Source organism: Cygnus olor, chromosome 4, assembly GCF_009769625.2.
Source record: "Cygnus olor isolate bCygOlo1 chromosome 4, bCygOlo1.pri.v2, whole genome shotgun sequence".
Lineage (NCBI taxonomy): Eukaryota > Metazoa > Chordata > Aves > Anseriformes > Anatidae > Cygnus > Cygnus olor.
The window spans coordinates 7,817,039-7,835,545 of NC_049172.1; the positions used below are offsets into that span (position 1 = coordinate 7,817,039).

General features: G+C 38.0%; 1 long non-coding RNA gene across 1 annotated transcript in view; it reads left to right on the top strand.

Annotated features, from left to right (window-relative positions):
- The window catches only part of LOC121070084, a 69,992-nt gene that overhangs the window by 37,818 nt on the left and 13,667 nt on the right, over positions 1–18,507 (top strand). The window contains exons 3-4 of the long non-coding RNA XR_005819878.1: positions 95–294; positions 9,612–9,722. This is a non-coding gene — a long non-coding RNA (uncharacterized LOC121070084). The remainder of the gene's footprint in view (positions 1–94; positions 295–9,611; positions 9,723–18,507) is intronic.

An 18,507-nucleotide genomic window follows, 5' to 3' on the forward strand; every position in this document is an offset into this window, starting at 1 on the left:
AACGGGTCTTTATATTTCTACAGTTTGCTGTTAGTAATTTAATCTCACTCCTTTAGACCCACAAACTGACTTTTTTTTTTCTTTTTTTTTCCAGCTGTCATCCCTCTGGATGGGATTCAATTTGGAGTTCACTTTACAATTTTAGCTGCCAAAGAGAATAAGTCTGACTGATGTGAGGCTGCTATCTGCTCAACATGTTCCCAGATCATAGAGGATATGCTGGAGATCAGGGCCATCCAACTCACAGAGACCTCCACTGGTGTGGTTTGAACATACTTTTCCTGCCGTGAGAAGGTTCTGTTCCATTAATATATCATGCTATTCCTTTCTTAGTATAATAAAATGTAGATAATTCTGCAAAAATAATTGTATAAAATTTCAGTCTGCTTATCCTTATTATAGACTTCAAAATAAATCAGATTTCTATAGGATCCAATATATTACTATTTAAAACAACTTTAAGAATTTAATTCTGTACATATCTGGACAATAATGCTTGTTCTATCATGCACTAGAACAGTAGTAAATAATGCCATACAGAAGCCACTTGATGGTGCTGTCACCCTTTTACTCAGAAATTTCAGTTTAGCTCTCATCTTTCCTTTGTAATAATGGTATATTAAGGTGCTTTAAATGTTGGAGGCAGAAATGTACAAGCAAAGAAAATATTTTTGTTTTCCTTTCTACTTTTCATTACATTTTATTTTCTGTCATTCTTTTTTCATTCCAGTAAAGGCTAACATAGGTATAGCTGATACATATTTATAAAGAAGGAATAAAATACAAGGAAGACACTAACTGATATTTTTCATGATTCTGAGGTTACATGTGCAAAATCAAAATGAAGGAAAAATAGATCTTTTTTTTTCTTTTTTTCTTCTTTTTTTTTTTTTTTTCCCTGAGATGGGACTGATGTCGATGCTAAAATTATTGAATTAATTGTAAAAATATTCAGGATTAACCCGGATTTGTATTATATTAATGGTGGTAGAGCCTCATTTTCAAAATACTGTAAAGATAGTGCTCTCTAAGCAGAAGCTGAATGGAAGAACAGTTTATTCCTAGCTTGTGATTCTGAGAGTAATGATATATTGATCACAGAGAGAACGGATTTTTTAGATAGAGATCATGTAAAAATTGCTGTGAATTGTGTTGATTGGGTTTAGAATTAGTGATTGAAATCTTAGATATCTAACATATTTGCTGAACTGGTTGCTTTTCTGCTTTTTGAATCTCTAAATACATTCAGTCTACAGGCCACGTTACTTCCATTCTTGTGTGGTGTTTATTTAGCATAGTTTTGATTCTGTGAGCAAGTAATAACTGAACCGGGAGAGTAAGTTTGCATAGATGAGATAATATACAACTGGTCAAGAAGTAGAATTCTACATAATGTCTGTGGAATGTTTTGTGGATCTTTCATTGTACTATCCCAGTAAAAGCAGATTCTACAAAGAAACATGCATACCCCAGGTAATTCTTTATCAGCAGTCTCTGATTTTTCACTATTTCTTTTTATCAAAAAAGTATTTTTATGTTTTGTGTGAAGGTTCACACTGGATTTAACTTTCTGGATTTAAGTGCTCCACCTATTGAATTTGATACTAAATGCTGTAAGATCTGCTACAAACTCCAATAGTTTATAGTTAGTGTTTTTACACGGTTTTAACTAATGCAGAATGACCTTTAATAGCCTAGACTGAATTTCATATAGAGTTGAGTATGAAGTTGAAAAGTTGGTAATGAAGTGAAACTAAACATGTATATAACCCCTTGAGAGTCAAAAAAGATGTATTATATCCAGTTTAGTATTTTTCTTTCAGTCACGTACAACTCATGACTACTATATTAATGTACTGTTGTTTGAAACCAGCAGTTTAGGCCCCAACTTTGGTTAAAAACAAAAAGCAAACAAACAACCAGAAAGGGGTGTGACATAAGTATGTAATAGAAGAAAACAACACATATATGAACATAAAATTTCAAAATTTTTGACACACATCATGTTAAATAGAACTGTTGGTTCTGGTCTAACTTTCATAAGATCTGGAATAGGACATAACTGTATGTGCATTTGACAACCATGAAAATGAACATGTGGATGTGTTCAGGAAGTGTAATTGGACAGATAAGTGGCCCATTGAGCAGGGTCATAGTGTTGAGGACTGTAGCTGCTTGTTGTGGACTATGATAACCTACATTTTGTTATATTTGCCATTTTTATGCATTCTGTTCCATATTATTAGTTTGAAGTTAAGTTGTTAATCAGTACTTTCTTACGGCAGTTTTCAGTGCATCTCTTGGAGACAGGTCTGTGCTCTGCTTGATGTGTCCTTTGTCTTAAGAAGCAGCTTTGAAACTAAAATGAAAAATCTACCTGAATAAATGAAAAAGCATTTAAAAAGATTTCTAGAGTGAAATATCTTCTCTGGAATCACAAGCTGCCTACCTGCTGGACTGCAGTGGAGTTGTAAATCCTCAAAGCTCCGCTAGCAGATAACTGAGGCTGTTGTTTTCTAACTTCAGCATTACCCATCACAATATCATTAGTGAAACAAACTGATGTTAGTAGGGAATTGTTAGTTTCAGAATTGGTATCTGTAGAGAACAGTGAAACAGAGTGGGATGGAGATCATGCAACTGAGGAAATGAGGTGAAAATCTGCTTGGAGGCCTTTGCAATGTAATAAAATAAAACTACTCTGTGGTTTGTAGTGTAATTATGGTATATCTAGCAAACAAAATACATGTACATAAGATTCACTACAGCATGTAAGTAATGTTTATACTTTATACTTTTTCTGGTAGCTATTATAAATTTTCACTGTGCTTTGTAAATATGGCAAAAATGTAGCCAAGAAATTGGAAAATACTCTTCCACAACTGTTCTTTTTTTTTTTTTTTTCCCATTTACATGAGGGTGTTACTTAATTTGCCATGAGATATAAAGGAATACATTTTAGAAGAATAATGGGAAAACACTGATTTTAAACCTCATGCCCATCTGGGCAATATAATGTGACTCATTAAGTGAAAATATGCCAGGATATTTTATTTTGTTTTCTAGCTGTTGATTTCCAAATCATTGTTTGTTCTCTAGAATTAGTTTGTTATGGCATTCAGATTTATATGAATTATGCTTTTATATATATATATATATATGTATGCATGTATGATTTTAACCTTTCTCTTTGCAGCAGTTGGGATTCTTTGCTATTCCTGAGCTCATATACTTCACTAAGACTTTCCTTTCACATATGCAGACATTTTTGCTTGTTTCACTGGAAACTTAATCCTTGCAGTTATTAATTTTGCTGTGGTTTCAGAGCAATGAACACATTTTTACAGGTTTATTTTACTGAAAGTCAATTTACTTTATACTTGATGGCTTGTAAAAAATATAATCGACTTTGGGTAACGTGCTTGAGCATTTGACTGTTCATCCAGGCTGGTCTCTTGCCACACTTGATAGCCTTTTCACACATTAGAATGTACTTTGAAGAGAGTGTTGTTGAATATCAACCAGCTCAGCTCTCCTGAGCCCCTTGACTTTTCAAAGCCATGCCCCATGGGAACAGTCAAGTAGATCCCTGAGCAAGTCGAATCTAGGAGGGGCACTCTGACAGCCGTGTTACTAATGGAAAAGGATAAATTCACTGGAGATATGAAGGTCCAAGAGATGGTCGAATTTAAGATCCTGAGAGGTGTGCAAAACAAACAGTAAAATTAGTCCTTAATTAACTAAATCTTAATTTATCCCCTTCTCTTAACTTCCAAAAGATGTGTTGTCAAAAAGGATGTAAGGAAGTGTTTTTTCTAGCTGAGCTTATAGCCTTGAGCTTAAGAAGAAAAGCATCTCATTTCAGTCCCTTAATGGATATTTAGATACTATTTTTCCCATTCTGTTGGCCTCTCCCAAAATGTACATGAGAACCAGTGATGATTTAGGTCTCATCTGCCAAGGCAGTCACTCAGGACAGGGCAAACAGGATTTCTGGATGCCAACACCAGCTTAGCTTAAATCACTGCTGCACTTGCCCAGTTGACCTGTCATTGGTTCTGTGGTGTCTTCCTACAACATGTAACTCAGATTAGAGATTAGTTTCTCCGAAGATTAAATCTCTTCGAGGCACATTCCTGATATCCCCATCCTTTTGCATCACCTATCCTTTGGTGAATACAATCACACAAATGGGTTTGTTTTTCCCCAAGGTAGGAGCAACCCACACTGCCCTCCCCAGTCACTTTCCTGGGCTTCCCATATGCACTGTGAGGACTTTATCTCCTCCCACAGTGTATAGGGGCTTTATTTCATCAGGACCAGTATGGTTGTCAGATCCTCTGGTGTTAACTAGCCAAGTGGCTTCTGCTAAATTTGCATCCCAGTTTTTCCATGCCCCAGCACCCAATGCCCATAGCATACTCTTTAACAATCCATTATACCTTTCCACCTTTCCAGAGGCTTGTGGCTGATAGGGGATGTGATACACCGAGTCAATGCTGTGCCTCTTGGCCCAGGAGGTTACAAGGTTATTTTGGAAGTGATTCCTATTTTCTGACTTACTCTCTCAGGGGTACCATAATGCCATAGAAATTGCCTTTCCAGGCCCAAGATAATGTTTTGGTCAGTGGCATGGTTTACTGAGTATGTTTCCAGCTACATGGCAGTTGCTTCTACCATGGTAAGTATGTAATGCTTGCCTTGGAATGTTTATGGGAGTGGCCCAATATAGTGAATTTGCCAGGCCACACCATACCAAAATCCTAGCCACCACCAGAGAGACTTTACTCGCATGGCTCGCTTGATCGCAGCACAGGTTTCACACTCATGGGGGACGTGTGATAGCCTCAGTGGTCAGATCCATCTCTTGATCATGAGCTCATCAGTGTGTGACATCTCTCCCCAGATGTCCTGATGTTTTATGAGCCCATCGAGCTGCTCACCCTTATGTTCCCAGTCCAGGTCCACCTGAACCGCTTCCATTTTTGAAGCCCACATACTCATTATTCTGATATTCTTCAGTAGCATGATTCTTGGGCTTGTGAGCAACTACATGACATAGTTTTCCATCAGTGTTTTCCACTCGGGTAGTGATGTCTTGCCACAGTGCAGCAGCCCAGATGGGTTTACCTCTGCACTGCTAGTTGCTCTGCTTCCATCGCTGTAGCCACCCCCCCACAAACTGACTCACCCCACACACAAACTGACTCAACCCACCTTCCCCTTCTGTGATGTCCTCAACCTGTCATGTAGGACTTCATGCAGCAGCTTTCCACTTTCAGTGGTTTCCTACAACATGACAGAATCCATCAGCGAACAAAACATAATGCTTTCCATCTTCTGATAATTCATTATATGGTGGTGCCTCTTGGGAATAAGTTATCTCCTCAGGTGATACTGCAAAATTTCTGCCTTCTGGCCAGTCCATGATCTCTTCCAGGATTCCTGGGTGGTTCGGTTTCCCCATTCAAGCTCATTCCATAATTGTTACCCACTTACTCCACGTACCGTCAGTTGCATGATGTGTAGAGTGGATTCTCCCTTTGAACATCCAATGTAGCAGAGGTAGTCATCGCACCAATAGGAGCTGTACTTCTGTACTAACTTCTGAAGTGGCCCAAACACCCTTATATGCTGGTAGTATCTCTTTTTCAGTTGGGGTGCAGTGGGCTTCTGATCCTCGATGTCCCCTGCTCCAGAACCCCAGAGGTTGATCTCAAGTTTCTCCTGGCGTTCTCTACCAGATGCTCCAGGTGAGGCCATTCTCTGCAGGTGCAGTGTAAAGCACATTTTGCACAGCTGGCCCCTGGATGGGCCCAAGGGCTACTGCAAAAGCTACTTCCTGTTTAATTTGTTCAAAGGCCTGTTGTTGCTCTGGACCCCACTCAAAATATCTCCTCTTTTGAGTCACTTGATACAGAGGGCTCACAAGCTGACTATAGCCTGGAACATGCATTCTCCAGAATCACACAAGGCCTAGAAACGCTTGTGTTTCTTTCTTGTTAGTTGGTGGGGGGTGTAGTTGTTATTTTATTGATCCTATCCATAGGGTTGTGGTTACGTCTATCTTTCCATTTTACTTCCAAGAACTGAATCTCTTATGCGGGTCCTTTCACCTTGCTTTGCTTTATAGCAAAACCAGCTTTCGAAAGAACTTGGATTATTTTCTTCCTTTTCTCAAATACTTCCCCAGCTGTGTTGCCCCACACAATGATGTCGTCAATGTACTGCCAGTGTTTAGGAGCTCCGTCTTGTTCCAGTGCAGTCTGTATCTGTCCATGGCAAATGGTAAGGCTGTGTTTCCACCTCTGGGGCAGTCGATTCCAGGTGTACTGGATGCTCCCCCAAGTGAAACCGAACTGTGGCCTGCATGCCACAGTTCTTCCTGTTTGTGTGATGGCCCTGCCTTAGAGCAGCTCGCCCCTTACGGTTTTCCCTTCCAGAGCTCTTAGGAGGAGCTTATTCCCTTACTAAATGAGCTGACTTCTGCTTCCATTGCTTTATCTTGACTATGGGAGCAAATAATGCCATTGACAGTTGGCCCTCTGGTCTAACTACTGTGTCTGTTATTTGGTCATGAGATTCAGAGAGTTTCTTCTCCCCCTGAGGGTGCTGTATAATGTTAACTGTCATTGGATAGGTGCAGGCCAGGCCCCAGCACAGTGCAGTGAGCACTCTGGAATTGCCAGGGTCTGGATATACGTCTTTCAAACATTCTGTCAGGTTTTTAGGATTCTGCACTTGTTCAGGGGTGAAGTCCAAAACCATTGGAGGAGACAGTGACAGGTACCTCCCACTCACCTTGTTACCCACCACCACGCTGCCTTGGGGCCCATTCCTGGGTGGTATTCTGTGGTGTCAGGTGGGCAGTGGAGCTCCACCACAACCACTCTCTCACTTCCCTCCTCAAAGGTAAAGGGGGAGAAAACACGCTGAAAAGGGCTGAAAGGTTGAGATAAGGGCAGGGAGATCGCTCATCAATTATTGTGACAGGCAAAACAGACTCAGAGTAAGGAGATCAGTAAAAGTTTTTGCCTATTACTAACAAGCTAGAGAAGTAAGAAACAACGAAGGAAAACAAGAACATCTTCCCCCTATCCACCTTATCCCATCTCCTCCCCTTAGCGGCGCAGGGGAATGGGGGAATGGAGGATGAGGCCACTCTATAGCACTGAGCCTGTGTGGGCTTCCCACAGGCCGCAGCTCTTCAAGAACTGCTCCCACACGGCTCCGTACCACAGGGTCCATCCCCCAGGAGCAAACTGCCCCAGCACAGGTCCCCCACGGGTGGCAGCTCCCCCCAGACCCCCTGCTCCTGCGTGGGCTCCTCTCCACGGGCTGCAGCTCCGGCCCGGGGCCTGCTCCTGCGGGGGCTCTCCATGGGCCTCAGCCTCCTCCAGGCCACATCCACCTGCTCCACCGGGGGCTCCTCCATGGGCTGCAGCGTGGAGATCTGCTCCATGTGGGACCCATGGGCTGCAGGGGGACAGCCTGCTCCACCAGGGGCCTCTCCACAGGCCGCAGGGGAACTGCTGCTGCATGCCTGGAGCACCTCCTGCCCTCCTGCTGCACAGACCTGGGGGGTGCAGGGCTGCTTCTCATTCCTCACTCTCCCAGCTGCTGTTCCTCAGCAGATCTTTTCCCCCTTTCTTAAATATGCTCTTCCAGAGAGCATTGCTTAGAGGCTTGGTTCGGGCCAGCAGCAGGTCCCTTTGGAGCCAGTTGAAAGTGGACCTTGTCTAACATGGGGCAGCTTCTGGATTCTTCTTATGGAGGCCACAGCTGCAGCCCCCTGATACCAAAACTTTGCCACGTAAATCCACTGCCCTTAGGAAAACCAAGAAACACATTCTGGAGACTATCAATACGAGTATGTTGGTTACACAAGGACATTCAAAATACTCAAAAGCTATTGTAATTAGTCTTTAGGGGAAGGAGGAAGAGGTACCATTCCTGATATCCTCCACCAATTGACTTCCAGAGGAGAAAAAGAGGGAACGTAGTTGTTAATATTCTTCATGAGGTGGTTCCCGAAGTACAGAGATGAGAACAATGCAGGGCCCAAATATCAGATTAGGGTAAAGGCCAGTGCTTTACAGCACAGCAATCTGGAAAAAAAAATCACAAACAAATAAACAAAAAAAACACAGCCATTAACAAGCTCTCAGATGTGGTATATAGCAAAAGAGAGAACATGGCATGGATCACATATAACAGGATCACAAAGAACAACATTCAGAGCACACCAGTCAACATTGTGACCAGCAATTGTTAAATAAATTTGATGATTGTAAGTTCCCTCTAAAGCGCTCTGGTCAAATCTATTGTTATCTCAACCCTTCAAGCCCCACATTGGGCACCAAAAAGGGCTGTGTTGGTTTCACCCTGATGGATGGCTGAACTACATCACAACCACTCTCTCACTCCTTATCCTCAAAGGGAGAGAGGAAGAAGAAAGTGTGGTGGGAAAGAAAAATGTTCATGAGTTAAGATAAAGATAATTTAATTAAGGGCAAAGAAAGAAGAAAAAACAAGCAAAGGCCTCTCAGAAGCGAAGAGAGAGAGAAAACAATTATTCTCTATTTCCCATCATCGAGCAATGTTCAGCCACATCCTGGGAAGCAGGGCCAAAATACGCATAGCAGTTGTCTGAGAGGACAGACGTCTTCATAATGAGAGTCCTTCCTTCTCCTTCCCCTTTCCCACATTTATTGTTGAGTGTAACACTGCAAGGTATGGAATATCCCGTTGGTCAGTTTAGGTTAGCTGCCCTGGCAATGTCCCCTCCCTACCTTTTGCCTGTCCCCATTCTGCTGGTTTTGAGGAAATTTGAAGAGAGTCTTGATGTTGGGCCAGCACTCCTTGGCAATAAACATTGGTGTGATATCAATGCTGTTCTAGCTACAAGTGCAGAGCACAACATTATATGACCTACAGTGGGGAAAGTTAACTCCATACCAGCTAGACCCAGTACACATAGTTGAAATCCTTTCCAGTGTCTTGGACAGACTTACCATTGTTTACGACCATTTGAAGTGTTCATAAAATTTATTTGTGTATTTAAAGTGATTTCCTTAAAGTCTTTTTTTTTCTTTTTTTCTTTCCTTTTTTTTTTTTCCTAAAACTAAATCATAAAACAGCTCTTCAGAGTGTTGCCGCTACCAAGAGAGCTTTCAACATTTTTTCAGTGTATGTGATGTAGATAGGTCTATTCTAGCTGATTTCATTGGTAATTCTCATAATTAGAGTTAGAGCCTCATAACTCACTTGAAGCTTTGTTTTAAATGTGGTACAGTAACGTATCTCAAAAATGGTGTGTCATATTTCCTGTATGGTTTTTATTTTTTTCTCCATTGAGTGGTTGTTAGGGTCCTCCTGTGATAACAACTACATGATTTTGCCATTATTGAAACATGATTTGTGTTGCTTCTTTGGGTTTACAGCTTAATTGTACAATATTGTGGGACCCCTCCCATTAGTAAGTAATCTAGGCTTTCATTAGTTATTGCAAACAGCAGCTGTTTGTAACAGGAGAATAGGCTTTCACTAAGTGTGTTTAGATAAGCATTTAAAAATGAAGGCTCATAAATCTTTCCTTTAACTTTCTAAAGGGAGACTGTGCTGCATTATGAAAACATCAACATCAAAAAGAAGGCAAGAAAAAATATGACCTCCTCATCCCATGGTATCATGAAGTAATAGAATTACAGGAAGAAAAGAAGGTAATGCCACTTCAGCTTTTTCATACTACTTAAAGACTAATCTATATCTGCATTTCAGGTGTAAAGATTTTCTGTGCAGGATGAAAAAACGTTGCATTTATATTGAAAATCAAACAAAACAAAACTAAACTAAAAACTCCAAACATCTAAGAATCAAAAATCATGGGCTTTTTTTTCTGCTACCATATTTCACTGTAAAACCCCTAAAAATAATCTCATAGCATAAGATTTCTATATTTTGTTTGTAGAGATTGCGAAGTGTATTTTCACACACTTGGAATCATATGTCAGAGTTAAAATTGAATGATTCATAGTCACAATTTTTCTCAGAATTCATCAATATCCAATAAGTATACATAAAAATACACTCAGAATAAATTATCTGTGCTGTTCATTTTTAAGACGTTTCAAACTGAATAACTGGAATATTTCAGATGTTTTATATTGCATGGCAGAATTTTGGAACCTTTAGGTATTCATGCAGAGAGAAGGCTTAAGCAATAAAATTTAAAGTAATTGTTTCTATACTTTTTCCTTAGTTAAATATTTTTTTATTTTTGTTTGCTTATATAGTTATATTTTTAGAGATTGATATTAAAAGAAAAAAATGCTTAATGAGATCCAACTGCATTTTTCTCTTTTGACTGACTTTTCCATGTCTCCTGCAAAATGTATTTGTGAGTGAAGACTGTGTATGAAGAAACACTCTTGTCATTTTGTGTTCTTATTTTTTCTACTTTACCTCAGTGTTTCTGTAAAGTATCGTAAGAAGGATAGATTAAAGGATTAAAGGGTATGTTAAAAGGGGATAGATACTAACAAGTTGAAGTATTAATTAATATAGGAACATCAAGCATCATTTTTTCAAAGTTGTGAGTACTAGAGGTAACTTGCTGGAATTTTATTAAACCAGGAACAGCCATTACCAGGACAAAAGACAGAAACGTCTAGAGTCTTGAAAGAAAGAGGCAAATAAATCATTTTGTCAAGGTAAAAAGCTTTATTAAAGTTCAAAGAACTTAAGCTTTACGTATAGCTATTATGTATAGTGTATGATCATATGTGTGCCATGCTAAGGGGTCATATCGTAGGATTATGCTTTCTTGGCTCTTTAATTCCTTTAGCCCTAATGAACTACTTCAGCCTTCCCTGGGTAGGTAAAGCTGCCTTTGACAGAAGAGGAAGGCAGAAACAATGACATAAAAGCATATGCAGGAGGGTGTAAAAAGAGTTGAGAGGACCTAGTAGTAAGCAATGAAGAAAACTAGATAGATTCAGGAAGGAGAGGAAAACTGGTCTTTTTAGGCAGGAAGGGTTAGAGAAGGGAAAGATAAGTAGGTTTTTGCATGTAGGTAGAAGCATAGATTTTTTTTTTCTTCAAGCTGGTTCAATAAAAATTTGAATGAATATTGCTTCATATTTTCAAATAAAAGCTAAGTGAGAATTAAAGCTGAGAATACATTCCAGTAACTTAAGTTGATGAACAATGTATTGTAATTACTGTAACAAAATCTCAATATTTCCAAGTGTGAAAAGCACAACTGGCCACGTAAAAAAAAATCTTTTGTCTATAGCTACAATACTACAGTTAAAGGGTGTAGGGGGGCAATAGTCATGTGAACAGTCAGCTGAACTCTGCTCTGTGCTTTGGGATTGAATGCAGTAACTGGAAACCATACTCTTACAACCAGACTTAAACCTGAGCTTTGGGACTGGATTTGCAGCTGCCCAGGAAAGATTAGATGCTAATTTATGCTTTTTCTATTGCAAAGGCATTCATGACATTTTCCTGTGGATCCACAGGTTTCTGATAAGACTTAAGCTCACAGTGCATCCTATAAATCAGAAGAGAAAAAGATATTCAAAGTGATCTTTTTCACAAAGCTGGTAAGAATTTTGTATCTGCAAGCTCTCAGTCAAATTTGGTTACGATTGACTAATAGGTTCAAAATTATAGCAGAAGGATGAATTACTTGCCTACAAATGTTACCATGTCCATTCTTTGTTCTAAAGACCAGGCTGCAAATTGCATTGTTTTTAATCATCAATTCATTCTAATTTAGGATCAAAAACATTAAAATGTTCGTCTGTGACTGCATATTTATCACAGAGACTCTTTTGGGAGAGAGAAACGTTTTCTAAATGACCTTACTGAGAGTTTTCATGTCTGAAGATATTTGGACTTCTTTTAAAGTTGTAATTTAATCAGAATTTCCAGAGATTAGGATGTTTATTTTTGTTACAATGTCTGTATGATGTATTTTACTGGATTTTTTTTTATATTGTCTTTTTTTTTTTTTGTTAGTGTATATATATACTATATATATTTGTATAAGTAGTTTCATGAATGAGAAACAAATGGAGTCAGTGAGGTTTGCAGGACTGGTCCTTGATTTTAGAGGGTGATTACTAACAACTGTAAGTTTTTATGATAATCTTGTCTCATCATGAACTGTTCTGTTCCTCTGCCCGAGCTTTTTAATGGAAAAAAAAAATATGTTTTTTTAAGGAACTAGATCTTTTAGCCAAAGCAGATGCAAAGTCCTACTGGACTAAAGGGAAGAAAAAAAGTTATCAAGAGGTAAAATCTTGCTGAAAGTGCAGCCAGTATCTCTGAAAATGTGGAGGGACTTATAAATTTCATTTTGTTTGTATTTAAAATGAAACGTTAATAAAAATAACCAACCAAAGAAAAACTATAGGAAACTTGACAGTCATCTTTCCACTCATTTTATTGCTTTGCTTTATCTCTCCATGCTTGGAATCATGTCCTGAAAAAAAAAAAAGCAATATTTTGAAGGAACAGACATCAAATTTTCCTTTAACATGTCCCCAGTACAAAAAAGTTTTTCTGGGAAAAAGTAAATAGAACTACAAAAAAAAAAATCCAACAAACATCTGGTTTAGAATCATAGAATTATAAAGGTTGGAAAAAACTTCCAAGATCATCTGGTCCAACCATCACCCTACTACCAATGTCACCCACTAATCCATGTCCCTAAGCACCAGGTCCAACCTTTCCATAAACACCCCCAGGGTCAGTGACTCCACCACCTGCCTGGGCAACCCGTCCCAATGCCTGACTGCTCCTTCTGAGAAGAAATGTCTCCTAATTCCCAATCTGAACCTCCCCTGGCGCAACTTGAGGCCATTCCCTCTAGACCTGTCACTAGTTACCTGTGAGAAGAGGCTGACCACCATGCCACTGGGCTTCTTGTAATATACTAAGATAGGTTGCATTGCAGTACTAATACATAAGTAGAATATAAATAAAATTTCAGTAGATAACTAATTTAGGCTTTTTATGAGTTGTGATTGATTTCTTTACATTACAAGAAAGTAATCTATATGCAATAAAGAAGATATGTACATTTTTATTGTAAAAATTTATTGTAGGAACTTAAATCAATACGTAAATAGTTTGCTGATCCTAATATATTTATAGTCATTTTTTGTATTATTAAATATGTACTTAAAAATGAAGTACTATGACCTTGGAATTCATAAATTAAGTAGTTCATAAATTCAAAAACATCTGTAGGCTGTTTTTAAACTGGGAATTAGGAAGGAAGCAACAGACTGATATCACATCAGAAAAGAGCAGTAGTTCATCTAAAAATGCAAAGCATTGATCTGGATACTTAAAATTTACTGCATTAGTATTTTGTGGTGAAAAGTCCATAAAACTTTTTTTTTTCCAGCTATAGTAGTACAACTAAGACACTTTATCTTAAGGAAGTTAAGCTTTTACAGATGCATCTTATAATAACTGACCAAGTGCAAAATGACATTTTCTTGAATCATTTTGGAAAAATAACTAGAGACACAAATTTCATTTGGTAGAACTGCTAGTATAGAATCATAGAACAGAACCATACAATATCCTGAGTTGGAAAGAATGGAGTCCAACTCCTAGGTTTGCACAGGACCACCTAAAAATCAGACCACATGTCTGAGAGCATTGTCCAAATGCTTCTTGAACTCCGGCAGCTCAGTGCTGTGACCACTTTCTTGGGGACCCTGTCCCAGTGCCCGACCACCCTCTGGGTGCAGAACCTTTCCCTAACCCCCAGCCTGACCCTCCCCTGTCCCAGCTCCATGCCATTCCCTCGGGTCCTGTCGCTGTCCCCAGAGAGCAGAGCTCAGCGCCTGCCCCTCCGCTCCCCTCGTGAGGGAGCTGCAGGCCGCCATGAGGCCTCCCCTCGGCCTGCTCTGCTCTATAGTATCAACAAAATACAGTATCCCCTATAGTATCAACAAAAATGAGCACAACTTGGATAAATGCTGTCAACTTTTTGTTCACTAATACTCATGACATTTAGGTAGCTTTGGTTTGAATACCCTGAAGAATGCCAAAGAGCAACCATCTCTATACTGAATTTGTGTCAAGAATTTTGCAATGTTGTGAGAAAGATAAATCCCAGATGCTGTATTAGTATGTGCACATAGATGTATTGCCTGGAAGGCATGTGAAACTCAAGGCATTTACTTACTGGCAGTGCTACATAGAGTAGGCTTCATCTGGAGTGCTGTGTCACAGTTAGCGCATTTCAAGTCAAAAACGTGTAGAGAAATCAGAGATAGTTGAGAGGAAAATAACGAGACTAATGTGAGATTGTTTCTAGATGGAAGGAATGATTGAGCTGTATTAGTTTAAGAACAAAGGAAGACTACTGTAATCGACTTCAACTGTGTAAAAGGTTGCTGAAGAGAGACAAGAAATGATATAATTTCTAAATCCATTTATAATCAAGATGAGGAGAAAGAAGAGTTCTGGCCTAATGCAGATTTGTGTAAATGTGCTTCTTTATGGAGGGTTGTTATCAAAGGCTCGATTCCTTGAAATGGAAGGAAACTGGTGTTTTTTTTTTAAGATTTTGGCTGGATTTTATTTTTTTTTTCCTGACTCAGATTTCTGGAAGATATCTGTAGAACGAATCTTATTTATTTATTTTTAGAACAAAGCATTACATGTGAGGAGGGATGTACCTTGCCAATAATAAAAATAAATGCAAATTCTGAGTGTATTTGTTAAGCTCCAATGCCTTAATATGAAATGATTAAAAATGTGAAGTAGTCAGTTCAGTTCCCATTTCTTTATTGTGTTTTAAGCATATATATGTATTGAACTGGCAACATATACATAGTCCTATGAGTTTCAGGACATTGTGAAGTTAAAAATACGTTCACTTGCCATACTAAGTAAGACAATACTATTGTCCCTGTGTTAGGGATGCACCCTTTGCCAGTCTGGTAAAGGACTGATTTGTTGTCTCAAAATAAGATGGTTGAAAAACGTAGTACTATTTTACTATTTGTGCCCCAAGTTAGTAGTCTGCTATATTCCTATGGCTCTGAAGAGGGACATCCCTGGGAAAAGAAATGTGCAACAACTTTTTCTACCTGACTTGAGGGTAGCACGTATTGGACGTTGTACTTAGTACCTTTTAACCAGTCTTCCTTTTAAAAAATATCTGCAACTTTTACCTCACATTTATGTTTAAATCAGTTTACAAGTTAATCCGAACCTGTAAATACTACCAGCAAATTTTCTGAAGCTGTTCTGACCATAAGTGCTTGTTTAATGTGTATGCTATGCTATTTAAGCATGCAACTGCTTCTTCCTGCCTCCCCTCCCCTTTTCAGGAATCTGTCTTTTCTGTGAGCAGAATGAAGCATGAGCGAAGCATGCGTATATAGGGAAATGACATTCTGCTCAAATGACATTTAAAAAAAATATGAATGCTTTCTCTGCATGCACTATAAGTTTTAAAGCTACATGATCCTTTCTTGGTTGTGATGACACCCCTGAAGGAAAGTTGATATAGATAAAAATAGAATACACTGATAATCACGTTTTACTGGAATCGTAAGTATTTCTCATTAATAAATTACAGTTCTTCAACAGGCAAGTGAGCTAAATGAAAAACAATGCACTCCCTTTCAGAATGTTCTGTATATACACTATTATTGATGACATTAACACTCGAGTTTCTCTTTAAAGGCTAGGAGGGTTTTTATATCCCGATAGCTTTTATTTGCCAGTGACATTGTAAATAATCCATGTATTATGGATTAATCCATGTATTAATTATGTAATCATGATTACAGAATTACTATTTTCTACACTTATGTTTAGTACACATTGTTCCCATTTTTTTTTAACCTTGCTGTTAGCTTGTTCTCACAGGATAAATCAGTGAAAACCCTCTGTTACATATCAATAGACCATATATATTAAATTTCATCTTGGATGTAATGTTAATAGCTGCTGGCAAAAAGAATCATATAGATAGGAGTTACTGGATCTTGAAGAGAGAACTTCTGTTGCCTCAGGCAAAATACTGAAGCTTCTTAATCATTTAAATTCTGGGAACAACAGTAAATCAGCTGTGAATTTAAATGTGTTTGAAAAGGTAGCTTACACTAGAGACTTTCTTGGCATACATTAGGCAAAGTTGCAGTTTTTACTCTCACTGAGTAGGCATAAATTTCCTTATATTTACAGGAAATCTCTGACTATACAAATGGAAAGTTTTTGAGTGCTGCTGACTCACTTGTTTTGCATAGATTTTTACAATATGAATGGAAAAAGTGGGTTTAATGCATACACAAGATTAACAACAACTATATCCCATTGTGTTCAAAAATAGTGTTACAACTGAAAACTTGAAAAGGCTGTTGTTTGTCTGATAATACTGAGAATTACAAGTAGTTCAGTGTTATCTTTTGTTTGTTGAGACTTTTTGCTATGTTGTGATTTGGATAAAAAACCTGACTTCTACCAAGACAAAAATTCACCATGTATTAACCTAAAAAAAGGATGTAATAATACTGTTTACTTCTCAAATACATTTTATCTTGAAATTCACACCCCGTAGTCCCCCACCTCCCTATATGAATATTTTGAGGTTTACAGACTGAATGTGCTGGGATCCTGGTGTTTGCTTTACAGTTAAGAATGTAGAGAATGAGATTACAGGGCTGATTCAGGGTTATTCAAGAGATGAACATGGCAAGGGATAAAAATTTATCTTCTAGTAAGGGTGTCTTCACACATTTTTAGGAAACCTGCTACTAAAGCAATGTGCTATTCACTACACTATTACTACAGGATTAGTTTTTAATATACCATCACCTGGTATGGCTGGTAAAGAATATTTCCCTGTGGGTGATTTGTAGCACTTAGTATTTTTGGGTTACCTATCTCTATCAGTAGAGTTATCAAAAATTAAATTTGTTGGTTCTCTTTGTCATATTCAGAAAATAAAAGTAAAAAATCCACCTCTCAAAAGTTTTTACATAAAAAATACTTCCTTCTACTATTAACTTTATATTTTACCTTTTAACATACATGCATAGTGCTGTGAGTTTGCATTATTTTAGCTGTTTATTAACAAAATCCTGGTGAATCCTGGCAGCTGGTAAATTCTGTGCAAGTTTCACCTCACAGTAACTCAGTCATAACACTTTTCACTAGAGGGCATATATCTATATCTATCTACATATATAATTCTTTTTCTCAAGGGAGACTTCCTTCTCTAGTGTTCACATTGCAATATCTCTTGACACTTGCTTACTATCTGAATTGATGAATGGTTGGATTTATGTCAATACTTCATTCATAAATAGCTGTTTTTTTTGTGGTGCCATCACCTTCATATGGAATTGTCAGAATTAGTTGAATCCTCTCTAACTCCTGTGGTGATCATTACAACAAAAATCTATTACCCTGTATCCTTGTGTGAATGGAGTTCACTGTAAAAGTTCCTTCCTATGCTATCAGATGATAATTTTTATTAAATGTGATTACTTGTAGAGTTTTGCAACTGGTAATTATTTCCTTTAAGATTTTTAGTTTTCCTGTTAGTGTCAGAGGTTGTGTCTAAAAATTACAGTGAATATTGGGTACTTCTATTTCTTTGGGCAATAAAGGTAATAAATTTCTCACAAGGTCTTTGTTTAATATTTTTCAGGCTGTTCAAAGAAAAAATAAGAGAAGCTTTTTTTCTTTTTTTTAAATTGGGGAAGACAACATGACAACATTAAAGCGTGTGTATGTGTGCGCACATATATGTATGTATGTATTAGGAAGCGTGTGTGACAGAGATACACAAGTAAGACTAATAATTACCTGAAGTACTTGTCTTTGCTTTTGAAGCTTAACCCTTTTGCTCATCAATCAGTCAACAGTGGCAGGTAGTGACCATTAGGTGGATTCATTAACACCCTGCAGCCTTCTTGTACAGGGTGACCCACATCTGTCTTCATTAGAAGTTTGCTATTTGCCAGTAGTGAACAGATGGGTCATTATAGCCTACATTGCCCTCTGGGCGTACCTGGAGGACGGGCAAAGTCGTCGTTCTGTGCAGGACACGGATGCATAGTTCCTTCACAGAAATGGAGCAAAATATTTATAGCAAGTCTAATAACATTAGGCTTTTTCCTCGGATTAGTTAATTTATACTTAGCAGTTATATTTTATTTATTCTGTCTGATACCAGCTTTAAGAACAGGGAAATATGGCTAAAACAGATACTTGAATTATTTATGACCACTTCTTAAAAAATATTAAAGTATAACATATTGCGGTGCTGAACTGTTAATCAGTGTTTGCATCCAAACTCTAGGTGCCAATTTCACCATCTCATTTTCTTCTTCTTCTTCTTCTTTTTTTTTTTTTTTAACATCCAGGATATTTCCTGTACAAATTAAATTAAATGAAGCTTTTTTTTTTAAAGAATTTTGTGAAGTAAGGCTGAAGATAAAATGCATTCATAATTCT